General features: G+C 44.4%; 1 long non-coding RNA gene across 1 annotated transcript; it reads right to left on the minus strand.

Moving 5' to 3' along the window:
• Positions 1–225: 225 nt before the first annotated feature.
• On the minus strand, positions 226–7160 carry LOC138790624 (uncharacterized). Its single transcript, XR_011363101.1, has 2 exons — positions 5917–7160; positions 226–5861 (listed from the first exon to the last, which is right to left on the minus strand). It is a non-coding gene; the product is annotated as an uncharacterized lncRNA (long non-coding RNA).
• Between the last annotated feature and the right edge of the window lie 8359 nt (positions 7161–15519).

The following is a 15519-nucleotide window of genomic DNA, read 5'->3' on the forward strand; positions in this document are numbered from 1 at the left end:
TTGGTAGGTTGCTGCTGCTGGTGTACCAGACGGTCCATAAAGGCTGAATTGGTGATGAATCTGCTAACCGGTGTTAAGGTTAAATTTATATGTTGACCTCTCTCTATGGAGAGAAGCCAAAAACCCAGGTAAAGGATGGTTTTTTAATTATATCTAGAGTTGGAATCCTGCAGTATTACCAGCTCGTCACTTATACGTCACTGACACAGATAAGACAATGTATCATGATTATAAGCCTGGAGAAAATGGCCCAAGTTTTATTATGGTAATCACATTTTATAGACAGATAAAATATAGGGTGGTAACAAATGCTAATAAGACATAGATGAGGCGGTGCTAGTGATTTAGATATTCAGTCATGCGCAATGGCATCTATATTAGTATTCATTATTATTATTCAAAAAGGTTAGAACAATACATTCTCTGCAATGATACTTTCACATTATTCCCACTGTAACAGACAGGCAGCTTTCCTCTGAGAATGGCCTTGAACGCTGATAAACATGTCTCTGAGGGAAATAGTTCTTGAGACAAAACATTCTTTCTAGTGTCCATATCAGAAGTTTTCCAAGGTAAGAAATGGTCCAACTATAAGTTAACCCTATCAGGGACTCTCTAATGTGCTGGAGCTTCTGAGCAAGAGGCCTATATATATGTGTAGTCATATAGGTACGGTGCAGGTAGGTAAAATCGTATGGCTGGCCTTATCATTCCCCCATTTGACATCCGTGGAGCATGGATATGGTTCATCACTGGTGGTTGGGTCGTAGCCGGAGGTTTTAAGGACTCTACCCTCAGCCGCAGGTTGATCAAGGGACCACAGGTGAAAACATCCTCCAAGTACTAGTACAGCATCCAACCTCCAGAAATGTCCAGGCGGCACAGATTCAAGAGAACCGATAAGAAAAAGAAAGCATAGTAACGTTAGTCTCTTATATGAGGGTGAAGCTTCTTCCTGTTTGTCGAGGTTTTACACGAGAGAAAATACACATGAACACTTTTACTGAAAAACAGATCAGTATTATGCATAAGACCACTTGGAAGAGACCCTGAAGGACTCCCATTAGTTTATGGGCATCACCATAGGATAGACAAAAATAGTACCATACGTTTTATTGAAAGTTATAGATGGCGGAACAAACTTACAGCAGATGTGGTAGTAAGATCTGCAATAACCGAAAGAAAATACTAAACAATGGGTGAGTCTGTACAGTATACATCAATATACAGCTTAGTTACAACAAAACAAATAAAAGCTTATTATCAATACCCAAACTAATATATGTATATGACAAATACCTCTCCGGATTTTATCAAAATAACCAAACCTTATTGTCTCATCACTCCTGTCCCTAAGATTTGTCCCTAATCTTGACTACAGATGTAGCCCCCTTCTCTAGGTCCCTTTACCGTAGGACTGCTTTAAAGGTAAGACAATCCTCCGTCCCGAACCTAACTAGTCTCCTGTCACTCCTACGTCTCCCTGTGACACTGAGTGATCAGACAATAAGTTCTTCACTGTATATAACAGATGTGACTCTATCACAAAAACTCTACCACTTAGGCATCATGTGGATATTGGAAAATCACAACAACTAACTTTAAAAAATTTCTGAAAAAGAAAAGTTAAGATGTGAACAAATCTTATCTCATGGCAAAAGCAAAAAATAAAAATTCATTGATACATAAACCAAAAACAGCATAACAGGTAAATGCAATAAAATCTCCACAATGTGACCTACTATGTAACCACTAGATTCACTTATAATAACCAATTAGTGAATTCACAATCTTTAGTACCGGATTCTCAAAATTTCCACTTCTTTTTAGTCTTTTTACGTAATTTTGTACCTAGAAAACATCTTTATGATTAGATCACACAGGAGTAATGACTGGTCGCATGGTCACATCTGTTCCTGTAAGTAATCATATAGTATAATACATACACCAATAATATGAAGTAACTTAGCGCTTATTACCGATATAATATTTGGATCCTACTGAATTGTCTCTTGTCTGACTGAGATCATCACATATTACACATAAGATAACCACCATAGAAATAAAAGCAAAGTGTAAACGATACATCACCTAAGGTTTCAAAGACCTTATTATGAGAATAATATATCCTATGATCCTTTTTGTAATAGTAGCATTGGTATGGATCCTTTATCCTTAAACCCATCTTTTGACTGACAGGCCTCTTTACAGACACTTGGACTCTTGGCCTCAGTTATATCGCTTCTTTTAAGGCCACTAGTATCACCTCAGAAATTGGCTTTGTCGTCTCCCATAGTTTTGGCTTGACCTGTAAAGAAGACACCAATACAGACAAGGACATACCTATATAGGCCACCTGTGGCAGGTGGATGACGTCCACTTACATTCCCTGAAACAGGCAGGAAGATGACAGACTATGCAGACAGGCACTTTACGGTGTTACTTACAGTAGGTTATGACAGGTGTAGATAATACAGCCGTACACAACCCTCTCTGCTATATTTGTTGACCCCTGGGCCGCCCAATGTGAGGATACTACATCACATTACACATGGCTTCCTTCTGCTGGTTTTGTCAGATAACTTACAGTGGGATACAAGGCAGGCGGCAAACACAGTTACTTACTGTCTGACTGCCATCTTTACCCAGTACCTCTTCTCCATCCGCTGGTCTCACAGCTTGTTGCTGATTGTCTCTGGAAAAGACTTAAAAACAAACAGATCCACATCTCCCCTCCACCTGTACACTATGTACGGTTACCTCAGGAAGAGACTGGAAACATCTCCCCATTCCCTTGTACGCTTTGTACGCTGTTACCTTGGGAAGAGCACAGAAACCACCGCATCACCAGCTTTATCCATCATCCATCACCCTTTTTGGCATCAGGGTTTGTCTGCGTGAACGTTGCGTCAGCCGCTCTATGGCAGCTTTTTGGTAAGCCCAGGGACCAAACAAATCTCTAATTTGCCAATTAACCCATAATGGTGGGCTTCATATAGACATCTGCACAGTTACCTTCAACCATCCTACATGTCTCAGTGATTGTCCTCACCTCCAGCTTATAGCAGGAGCGGTTTCTGCAGTGGAACGTCACTCTGCATGGCGGTCACCATATATCCTTGCGTCTTGTGTCATCCATCTTTGAAAAGTCTGGGATAATCTACAATGAAAACTTTTAAACTTTCATTAATATTTGGGCTTTCAATTACATTTTCATCTTTCACAATTTAAAATATCAAACACAATAAGTAATAAAAACATCCTTATTCAAAAATAAAAATTTGTACGGTGTTTAAAATGTTTTTTTTTTTTTTTTTTTTTTTTTTAAACATCAAAATGGGCTACTCCCATTTCCATTCACCTCTATCCCCTCCCCCATTTGAATCTACATCAAGAGGCAACAGAGATGCTAGATTCAATGCACTTAACACAAAATATATATATATTGGGGGGGCATAAGGAGTGCAGACTGGAGCCATGGACATGGGTTTGGTTTTTACTAGGGATAAAAGTACATATATATTCATGAGCTAAGTTTGCTATAATCATCACAAAACTGTTACCCCTAAAAATAACAAATAAAAATAATTAAACATTGTACACTCGTCCTATATTAACCTTCTTTTGATAAAAAAATTAAATAAAACACACCTTAAAGATGAAATGTAAAACATACGGTATATAGAATAATTCTTTTTGTCAGAACCTTCAGCTTAATTTGTACCATCATTAGCTGAAATGAATCCATTCCTCTAGTAAGCGTCTCTTATCAGTAAGTAGAACGCTCTGTACCTCACTTCTAACCTTGAGCAGTGAGCAGTAAAATCATAGATACAAGAGTTAAAACTTCTTTTTTTTTTTTTTTTTTAACATCCTTGAAGTTACAGAAGATATCAGCGCTGTGCTCTTATGCACCAGACTGTAACCTTGGACAGTGGCACACATACTTATAACTTAGTAGGAAAAAAAACAATTTGCGTAGAACTTATTAGGATAGATGTGTACACATATGTACACATATATATATATAAACACTTGTTAAATAAAGTTACATAGAAATATATATTACAGTAGTAAGTTACTACTCCTTATACCATTGGGTTCTTAATAAGTGCACAAAATTCTGCGTTTGATCTTTACCAATTATCACTTTTCTCTTGACATTCCTAATAAAACGTACTTTTTCTCTCTGACTCCTACTGACACTCCCGTATAACAATCTTATACACTAATAGGTCTAATAGACCCAGCTCCTTCAAACAGTCTCATTGCTTTTCCCTCCAACAAACCTTTGTCTAACTTTCTTCACCATCAGGTAATAATATTCATTAATAAATGTGCAAAACAGTTGTTAGACTCTATCGGAAAGTCCTGTGCCCGCCCCCTCAGTGACACTAAGCAGTATGGGCGGAGGACAGAAATGCCAGGAGTTAAAATGGCCACCGGACTAGATAACCGGATATAGGGGTGTTGGCTTAGGGCATGGTTTTGAGACGTCACAATTATAATACAGACGTGGATGATATGTGGGAGTGGTTGGCTTTCAGTCGCCATCTTTGAGGGCTGATTACAGAAAAGTGGCGTAGCTAAATAAGCAAATGTTCCACGGTCGGGACAACAGAAAATGATCAACATTTTGTAACACGTAACATACTTCTAAAGGGGAACACCAGCTTAGTAAGACTGGCTGAAATACAGTATAATGTAGGAGCGTACATTACATTACACTAACAGCTCTGATTCTTTTTTTTTTTTTTTTTCTAATGCTGCTTGCATGTGATCTGCAGCCCTCAGAGCTGGTTGATGGCCTTGTACAAAACATAACAAATAACACACAAAAAAAACTTTGTATGCTGCTTCACTACGCAGCATTAATTAACCTCTTCAGCTCTCTCAGTACTGTATCTAGCAATGAGCTGGACTGTTCTCCTTGTCTGAGTACGTGGCATTGTACTTAGACACTTACATGGCAATATACACTATTTGAGGTTAGGCTGCCCACCTCCACAAAGGCATTGGTCTTACTATCAGGTAAGGGGCACTTTAAATCAAAGTAACTACTTCAACAGCCAACCAAGGGGAAGATTCCTGCAGAACATAGGGTCTATACGCCACCATTGGAGGTAGGTTGGCTTTTCGCAGGATCTGGGGTTTGTATACAGATATAAACTGGGTACAATGGTGTAACATAATGATGTGGCTTGGGTCTGCCACACACACTACAATATTCTGTCTTATCTAGATATTGTTGGTCACCGGCACATGACATGTCCACCCAGCTGGACTTGTGCTTCCCACCCATTATCCTGAATGTTTTCCTTCTGTCTGACCCTCTGGCTCTCATCTCTCTATCTACTTCCCACCCTCCCCTCTTAGAACTCTAATCCTTGATTCCCCCTTAGGGATAGTACTTCGATTAACCCCCAAGGTTCCTGGAAATTCCAAGGACCCATTTGCCCTGCATGTTACATGTAGGTCTGGTTACCTACCCACAAGGCAAAAATAAGTGTGCACAGGAGTGTAAGGGGTTTCCCAAGTGTTGGTCAGAGAGCCAGAGGTTGGTGGGGCTAAGGCATGTATCTGCCTTCATATCAAACCTCCTAAAGATCTGTTCTAGATCTTGCACTGCATCTTCTCATGCCCATCGCTAACTATATCTTCCTTAGCTTCACATCAGCTTCACATAAACTTCTTGTGGAGACTGGGGATCCCTTCTTTTAGTGAATAACTGTCTCATCCTTGCTCAGCTAATCCCTAGGTAGCGTATTGGGGAACGAAACCTAAACCTTAGGTTTTAACAAGCACAGCCGCTATAGGCCCAGCCGTCACAGTGACACACTATGGCGACGCACTACAGCAACCTTGCTATAGGCCCAGCCGTCACAGTGACACACTATGGCGACGCACTACAGCAACCTACTGTCCCTCGTTGCTAATTCCTCCTAGGGGGCAAGGGGGTAAGTCACAGATCTTCTGACCTGCTCTCTACCACAGTACAAGCACAAGTAATGGGATCAATACAAGTATTGTTCCCGCTGCTCGAGACAGATATCACTTATCAGGAACCCGTTCACTCCAAAAGTTATATGCCTACTGTCTGTGACCTCGCAGGTGTTCTCGATGCCATGCTGTATTACAAGGGTTAAGCATTAATCACAGCCTCCCCGTAAGGACGCAGAAGTGAATAAGTTCGGCAATCCCTTTCCTTAATTCAGCATAAATACAGCAACAGCTTATCTCAATCACACAACAGTTTGCGACGGCAATGCAGCACTTTAACCTTGTCCTATCCTGGGTTACAGAGTTCTTTGTCTAACAATTAGACTCAGCTTTACAAACATATAGAGAACACAGGTGACGGGAATCTCATTAGATCCGTTCCCCTGAGGCACAGATAGTACGTAAGAAAGGAAAGTCTTTCTTACCTGGCCAGTTATATCTGCGCGTCCGATGACGGATAAATCACCACATCCCGTCTGTCTGCGTTCTAGTTTGCAAGAGGCTGAGTCCCAGTTCGGACGCCAAATGTTAAGGTTAAATTTATATGTTGACCTCTCTCTATGGAGAGAAGCCAAAAACCCAGGTAAAGGATGGTTTTTTAATTATATCTAGAGTTGGAATCCTGCAGTATTACCAGCTCGTCACTTATACGTCACTGACACAGATAAGACAATGTATCATGATTATAAGCCTGGAGAAAATGGCCCAAGTTTTATTATGGTAATCACATTTTATAGACAGATAAAATATAGGGTGGTAACAAATGCTAATAAGACATAGATGAGGCGGTGCTAGTGATTTAGATATTCAGTCATGCGCAATGGCATCTATATTAGTATTCATTATTATTATTCAAAAAGGTTAGAACAATACATTCTCTGCAATGATACTTTCACATTATTCCCACTGTAACAGACAGGCAGCTTTCCTCTGAGAATGGCCTTGAACGCTGATAAACATGTCTCTGAGGGAAATAGTTCTTGAGACAAAACATTCTTTCTAGTGTCCATATCAGAAGTTTTCCAAGGTAAGAAATGGTCCAACTATAAGTTAACCCTATCAGGGACTCTCTAATGTGCTGGAGCTTCTGAGCAAGAGGCCTATATATATGTGTAGTCATATAGGTACGGTGCAGGTAGGTAAAATCGTATGGCTGGCCTTATCACCGGGCAGCCAATCTGGAGGAGACATTGCTGGCAAACCCTTGCTGTGTGGGGGCGACCATTATCCTGCAGCTGGAAGCCATGATCGACTACACACATGTGGCTGCAGGATGTTCTGTACATATCACAGAGATGTCCCTTGTATGACTACTAGGGGGGACCGACTGTCATATGTGTTGACTCCCACCATCATCCCACCAGCAGTGTGTCCTCACATCACACCAGCAGGGGGAAGTGTGTCCTCCTCATATCACACCAGCAGGGGGCAATGTGTCCTCCTAACATCACATAAGCAGGAGGCAATGTGTCCTCATATCACACCAGCAGGGGGAAGTGTGTCCTCCCCACCTCATCACACCAGCAGGAGGCAATGTGTCCTCCTAACATCACATAAGCAGGAGGCAGTGTGTCCTCATATCACACCAGCAGGTGGAAGTGTGTCCTCCCCACATCATCACTCCAGCAGGGAGCAATGTGTCCTTCCCGCATCACACCAGCAGGGGGCAGTGTGTCCTCTCTACATCATCACACCAGCAGGGGGCAGTGTGTCCTTCCTACATCCTCATACCAGCAGGGGGCAGTTTGTCCTACACATCAACACACCAGAAGGGGGCTGTGTGTCCTAACTACATCATCACACCAGCAGGAGGCAGTGTGTCCTCCCCACATCATAACCCCAGCAGGGGGCAGTGTGTCCTCTCTACATCATCACACCAGCAGGGAGCAATGTGTCCTTCCCACATCCTCACACCAGCAGGGGGTAGTGTGTCCTCCCCACATCCTCACACCAGCAGGGGGCAGTGTGTCCTACACATCAACAGACCAGAAGGGGGCAATGTGTCCTAACTACATCATCACACCAGCAGGAGGCAGTGTGTCCTCCCCACATAACTCCAGCAGGGGGCAGTATGTCCTACTCACATCACACCAGCAGGATGCAGTGTGTCCTTCTCACATCACACCAGCAGGGGGAAGTGTGTCCTCTTCACATCATCACACCAGCAGGTGGCAGTATGTCCTCAGCACATCACACCAGCAGGAGGCAGTGTGCCTTCCAAACATTATCACACCAGCAGGGATCAGTGTGTCCTCCCCACATCATCACTTCAGCAGGAGGCAGTATGTCCTCCCCACAACACACCAGCAGGGGAAAGTGTGTCCTCCACACTAGTACTAGCAGGATTTAAGAATTCACCAATTGAGATCAATCATCAGATCCCAAACAGAACCTAGATTGATCACTACAGATGATATGAATCCAGTTTGTAGCAGTCCAGGTTTCTTTTTTTTTAAAACCACCACTGCTTATGAAAGTGATTATTGCTGCTGCCAATGGAAGGATATGTAATGTGTGCTGTGTGCTCCTTCTGCTAAGTGCCTTGATATGGTCCAGACAGAGACAGGAGGTGTAATGTAGGGATGAATGGTGGACAAAGAAACTGTGGGAGCTGCTCTTGCTTGTCAGTGAATCAATTTATCCTCTCTAAGGGCGCGTTCACACTTTACAATCCGTGCAGATAACATCCCGCGGATTCCACGGCTTGTCAATTCTTTGATGGAATCTGTCCGAGCACAGAATGGAGTCTATGGCATGGGGGCAGAGTACAAAATTTTAGCTTGGGCTCCATCCCACCCGATCAGACGAAGAGGCCAAAAACCATTATATCCAATGACTCTAAAGCCCCTTATACACGGGGCAACGGAAAGAAGCAAACAAGAGCTCGCTTGCTCCTCGTTCCCTGCTTGCTGCCACCGCTATTACACGCGTCGGCAGCGGGCGGGTGAGTAGAGGGGCCGTAGAGAACTGTGGGGGGGCCTGTGCGGGTGATCGTTTCATCGTCCAGGCAGCCCATAGCAGATAGCAGCGGTCTGCTGGTGCCGCTCCTATTTCACGGAGCAACGGCAGCAGATTTATTATTTCTGCCCCAACGAATCTTCATCACTGAGTCTACCACCTTATTACACCATTGTGGGGCATTGCAGAAGCAATGTTTTTATATAATTCTGTGTAATATGGCATGCAATGGGGAATACTACAATTGCTGCTTCTGTATAACTCTATAAAAAGCATCCACACCTAAAGCACTGCATGGGTAGAGTAGGCTGTGAATAGTGCTTTACATATCTATACAACACAGATTTGCAGTAAGGCAGTATGCATGAAATGTAGGCCCTGTTGTATCTTCATGGTGAATCACTCATGCCATCACTTTGGGGCCTGCGTGGTGAATGATATTAATCACAGCTGCCACTAGGGGGAGTTCGCTACAAGGAGATTTTTACAGATTCCATCAAGTTCATGTGTTCTCTCCTATACAGAATGTAGCATTGTCAGGAGAGTTCTAGGTTTCAGAGGTGGAATGAAGGCTCTCACCAATAATTCTGCTTCGAGGCCTCCACAAACCTTGGGTAGATTTTCTTATGCAGGTTGTAGAGGGCATCCAACTTGTTTTCTCCATAGACTGTAATGAAGTAAACAAGTCGGATTTGAGTGACAGCTGAGGAGAGACTGCTGCGCTCCCCACGGCTCTATCACAGGATCAAAGGGGATTTCTGGAGTGAGACCCAATGCGATCAGTAACTTTGGACATGTCTGTGACCGTAAATGACATTATCACTTTAACCTCTTAAGGACCCATGACGTACCGGCACGTCATGGATCACTGTCACTTAAGGACCCATGACGTACCGGTACGTCAGCCCTTTAAACGGGCGCCGCGGCCGGCCGGGTCCCGATCGGGGGAGATAGCCTGCTATAATACATAGCAGGCCATCTCTCCCTGTCGGCATGGAGGGTTGTTAACCCCCCCCATGCCGACGATCGCCGCTATTGGCTGATAAGCCCATAGCGGCGATCGGAACCTTTCCGGGCCATCGGTGGCCCGATGACCCGGAAAAAAATGGCGGTCGGTGCTGTCCGAGGACGGCACCGACCGCCATTACTGTAAAAAGTAATGGTGGTCACGGTACCACCGTCCCGATCGCACGGCGATCAAAGTCCCCACAAGTAATAAATACCTGCTCCGGACCCCTCAGCTACGTAGCTGAGGGGTCCGGAGCAGGTATTTGTACATTACTCACCTGTCCCGGGGTCCTGATCGGCGTCTTCCGGGTTCCCGGCGTCCTCTTCATCTTGTCGGGACTTCGGCTTCTTCCGTGAGTCCCGATCGGCTTTTTCCGGCTCCAGCGTCGTCTATTTTCGTATTTTTCCGGCTCCAGCGTCGTCTATTTTCGGATCTTGCGCTCTGCTGCCCCCTAGCGGCTGATAAGTGTAATACACGTATCAGCCACTACAGGGATGTTCAGAATGTAGTAAAAAAAAAAATTTTTTTCCCAATTTTTTTTTTTTCTATTTTCCGCACCCTATCGCCGCTGAGTGTTGATCAGCATCGCACGAAAGTGCGCTGCTAATCAGCAACTCCTCCTTTTTGGCGTAGGGTGTTTTTTTTTTATATCCTACTGCCACGGTCTGCTGATAAGTGCCGAACATAAGTGCGGCATTCATCAGCAACACCATTTTTGGCGTAGGTTTTTTTTGTATACTTACTGTAAAAAACACGTAAAAAAACACTACATTACACCACACTACATTGAATAAAGTTTTACACTACACCACTACATACCCCATATACCAATCCCCATATAAAGATGGCCCCCAGGGTGTTTTCGGTATCGGACGCATACATTATTATTGCCTCCGACACCGAAACAGCCAGTGAGGATGAATGGGGGTCCTTTGTTCCTCCATTCATCCTCATCCTCCTCATCATCCAGTGACATGTCTGGGGGTAGCGTAGCGTACGCTGCCCCCCAGACACGTCTTTTCCGCCAGTACCGTCCCAATAAGAGATGACGGTATGGCGTGAAATTCTACAAACTCTGTGAGAGTACCTCAGGGTACACTTACAGATTTAGGGTACGTGCACACTGCGGAATGGCGAAGGATAACCCTTTGTGCATTCCGCAGCTGGCACCCGCCGGCGGACTGATGCAGGGGCGCGTCTCCGCCCGTGTCATAGACTCTATCCTATGCATGGGCGGATTCCATCATCCGTCATTCCATCAACACGTTGGACGCAGAGCGGAATCCGCCCGTGCATAGAATGGAGTCTACGACACGGACGGAGACGTGCGCCTGCATCAGTCCGCCGGCGGGTGCCAACTGCGGAATGCACGAAGGGTTATCTGTCGCGATTCCGCAGTGTGCACGTACCCTTAGAGTGTATGTAGGAAGGGACACCCGAATGCAGCCCCCAGATGCCCCCTCCCCCCCCATCCTCGGAGTTAGTGGGGACATCGTCCGGGAACTGATCTTCCCACTGCTGGATAAAGGTCACCACCTGTACGGGGATAACTCTTATACCAGCGCCCCCTCTTCCGCTCCCTCGCTGCCCGAGCTACTGTAGCTTGCGGCACGATACGAAAATATCAGAAGTAGTAATAGCGCCCTAATATTTAGTAGCCATATAGCGGACCCAGCGCTTCTGGATATGAAGGACCCCGTATCGCACCAGGACAACATTTTCCAGGTGACGTCCCCCACACTGGAGAACAGGAGACCCCAGAAGAAGTGCAGAGTGTGGGGTAACAGGGGGATCAGGAAGGACAACATTTTCCAGTGTGACACCTGTCCTGATCACCCTGGCCTCTGTATACTGGATCGCTCCAAGGCGCACCACACGTCACTGGGGTTCTACATTATCTAAATTCTGTCCCTTATTCCTATTTCAGGGGTCACGTTGATCCAGGGATTATTCTGATCGCCAATATGGAGTCGGGAAGGAATTTTTCCCCTGTGATGAGGCTACTGTCGTCTGCCTCACGAGGGGTTTTTGCCTTCCTCTGGATCAACACAGGTTGAATTTGATGGACACCTGTCATTTTCAACCTTATAAACTAATAATTGGCCTAATACCCCCCAAATAAATTAGAATTGTCCCTTTTCCACAGCTAAGTAGGTATGGCCGCCATTCCCATTAGAGGATGCCATGATGCAATTACAAAGCCTCTGTGCGGCCAGGACAGTAGAAACCCCCCACAAGTGACCCCATTCTGGAAACTACACCCCATAAGGAATCTAACAAGTGGGGCAGCGGGTATATGGCCCCCTGGTGACGGCCACATTTGGGACGTGAAAATGAAAAAAATTGTATTTTTTATTTTCACGGCACATGTTCTACACATGTGCCCATCACTAGTGGGGTCCATATGCTCACTGCACCCCTTGTTAGATTCCTTATGGGGTGTAGTTTCCAGAATTGGGTCACTTGTCGGGGGTTTCTACTGTTCTGGCAGCACAGGAGCTTTGTAATTGCGACATGGCCTCCATCCCCCATTCCAGCCTCTAAATGGCGCTCTGTCCTTTTGGTGACTTGCCCTGTGCCCATATGGCAAATTATGCACACATGTGGGGTATTTTCGTACTCAGGGGAAACTACCCTACACGTTTTGTGTTCATTTTCTTTTTTAACCCCTTGTGGAAATGGAAAAAAATCAAGGCTAGACCAACATTTAGTGTAATTTTTTTTTAATTTTTACTCTAAATCATTGATCTTGTCTTGATTTTTTCATTTTCACAAGGGGTTAAAAGATAAAAAAAAACACAATGTGTAGAGCAATTTCCCCTGAGTACGGAAATACCCCACATGTGGACATAAAGCGCCATGCGGGTGCAGGGTAAGCCTCCAAAGGGAAGGTGCGCCATTTGGTTTTTGAAGGCTGGATTTGGATGGAATGGATTTCGAGGGGCCATGTTGCATTCAAAAGGCCCCTGTGTTGCCAAGACAGTTAAACCCCCCACAAGTGACCCTATTATGGAAACTACACCCCTCAAGGAATGTAACAAGGGGTGTAGTCAGCATATGGACCCCACTGGTGACGGGCACAAATGTGGAACAATGTGGCGTGAAAATGAAATATTAAATTTTTTACACTATAATGTTGGTCTAGCCTTGAATTTATCATTTTCACAAGGGGTTAAAAGAGAAAAAAAAACACAAAATGTGTAGAGCAATTTCCCCCGAGTCCATAAATACCCCACATCTGGACATAAAGCGCCATGTGGGTGCAGGGCAAGCCTCCGAAGGGAAGGAGCGCCATTTGGATTTTAGAGGTTGGATTTGGCTAGAATGGATGATGAACGCCATGTCGCATTTACAGAGCCCTTGTGCTGCCAAAACACTGTAAACCCCCCACAAGTGACCCCATTCTGGAAACTACACCCCTCAAGGAATCTAACAAGGGGTGCAGTGAGGATATGGACCCCTGGATGACGGGCACATTTGTGCCATGAAAGTGAAAAAATGAAAATTTTCACTTTCACGTCACATTTTTCCACATTTGTGCCCGTCACCAGTGGGGTCCATATGCTTACTGCACCCCTTGTTAGATTCCTTGAGGGGTGTAGTTTCCAGAATGGGGTCACTTGTGGGGGGTTTCCAGTGTCTTGGCAGCACGAGGGCTCTGTAAATGCGACATGGCCCTTGAAATCCATTCCAGTGAAATCCAGCTTCCAAAAGCCAATTGGCGCTCCTTCCCTTTGGAGGCTCGTCCTGCGCCCGCTTGGCACTTTATGTCCACATGTGGGGTATTTCCGTACTCGGGAGAAACTGCGCTACATGTTTTGTGTTTTTTTTTTCCTTTTATCCCTTTGTGAAAATGAAAAATTGAAGGCTAGAACAACATTTTAGTGTAAAAAATACTTTAGTCTTTTTTCAAGCCATATTGTTTGGAAAATCTGTGAAGCACCTGTGGGGTCCAGATGCTCACCGCACCCCTTGTTACATTCCTTGAGGGGTGTAGTTTTCTAAATGGTGTCCCTTTAGGGGTGTTTTTTAGGTTTTGGCACCCCAGAGCCTCTGCCAACCTGAAGTGGTACAGTCAAAAATGACCAAAAATAACGGAGCCATTGAAATTCACTAGGCGCTCCCTTATATCTGAGGCTTGTGGTTGCGTCAAATAGCGCAATAGGGCCACATATGGGGTATTTCTATAAACTGCAGAAACGGGGCAATCAATATTGGGGTGCATTTCTCTGGTAATAGGTTTATAATTATGAAAAATATTGGATTACAATAAAATCTCTGCACAGAAAATTAAAATTTTCAAATTTCTTACACACTTAGCTTTTATTTCTGTGACTCCCCTAAAGGGTTAAAAAACTTTCTGGATGTGCTTTTGCAGAGTTTAGGGGGTGCAGTTTCTGAAATGGGGTGCTTTGTGGGGCTTTCTAACACACAGTCCCCTCAAATACACTTTAAACCTGAACAGTTCCCTAAAAATATCTGATTTTGAAATTTTACTGAAAATTTGGAAATTTGCTGCTAATGTTTTAAGCTTCCTATTGTCTAAAAATAATGAAATATAGTTTAATAAATGCCGCCAACATAAAGTAGACATGTTGCTAATGCTATTTAATATATAATTTATGTGGTATAACCATTTTCTGTATAAGCAGAAAAGTTTTAAAGTTGGAAAAATGCATTTTTTCACAATTTTTCACGCTATTTTGAGTTTTTTCATAAAGATTCGTTATAAGTATCGACTCCAATTTACAAGAAATGTGAAGTACAATATGTCACGAGAAAACAATCTCAGAATCAGCCGGATAGGTAAAAGCATCCCGAAGTTATTAATGAATAAAGTGACACTGGTCAAATTCATAAAATTTGCTCCGGTCCTTAAGGCCATTTCAGGCCCGGTCCTTAAGGGGTTAAAGAGCCTTAAAACAATTAGGGATTATATGTCAGGACAGACTTCTATTCACCCAACTGCAGACATTTGTGGTTCTTGCCTCTCATCAGGATAGAGCAGGAGGCTGGCTAGCTACTGAGAGGCTTTCAACGTGGGACTAGGGGAGTAGTGTGTCACCTGAAGAGACGCCCAACTGGCTTATGGAGAGTTACACACTGTGCAAATGAGCTACTTTGCATATCCTTTTTCCTTGCAGCATTGTAAGGGTACTATTACACAGAACGATAATCGGCCCTATCCGGACGATCATTGGCTGATTGTTGATATAGGTTTGGACCTATAATTGTCGGGCGCCGACCTCGCATCGCTACGTGTAATAGCCATGCTCGGCTGGCGGCTGACGATTTCCAAACTGTATACATTACCCATCCATGGTCCAGGGCCCCTCCTGCGCTTTGCTTCACCCTGGGTCCCGCACGCTGCAGATTTAGAGCAGCCTGTCTTAGCTGACAGGCCGCTCAGCCAATCACTGTCTAAGACTGCCACGGCCAGTGATTGGCTGAGCGGCCTGTCAGCTAAGACAGGCCGCTCTGAAGATGCAGGGTGCGGAACCCGGCGAGAAGTCGCAAGAGGAGCCCTGGACCATGGATAGGTAATGTATGCA

Source organism: Dendropsophus ebraccatus, chromosome 1 (assembly GCF_027789765.1).
Source record: "Dendropsophus ebraccatus isolate aDenEbr1 chromosome 1, aDenEbr1.pat, whole genome shotgun sequence".
Lineage (NCBI taxonomy): Eukaryota > Metazoa > Chordata > Amphibia > Anura > Hylidae > Dendropsophus > Dendropsophus ebraccatus.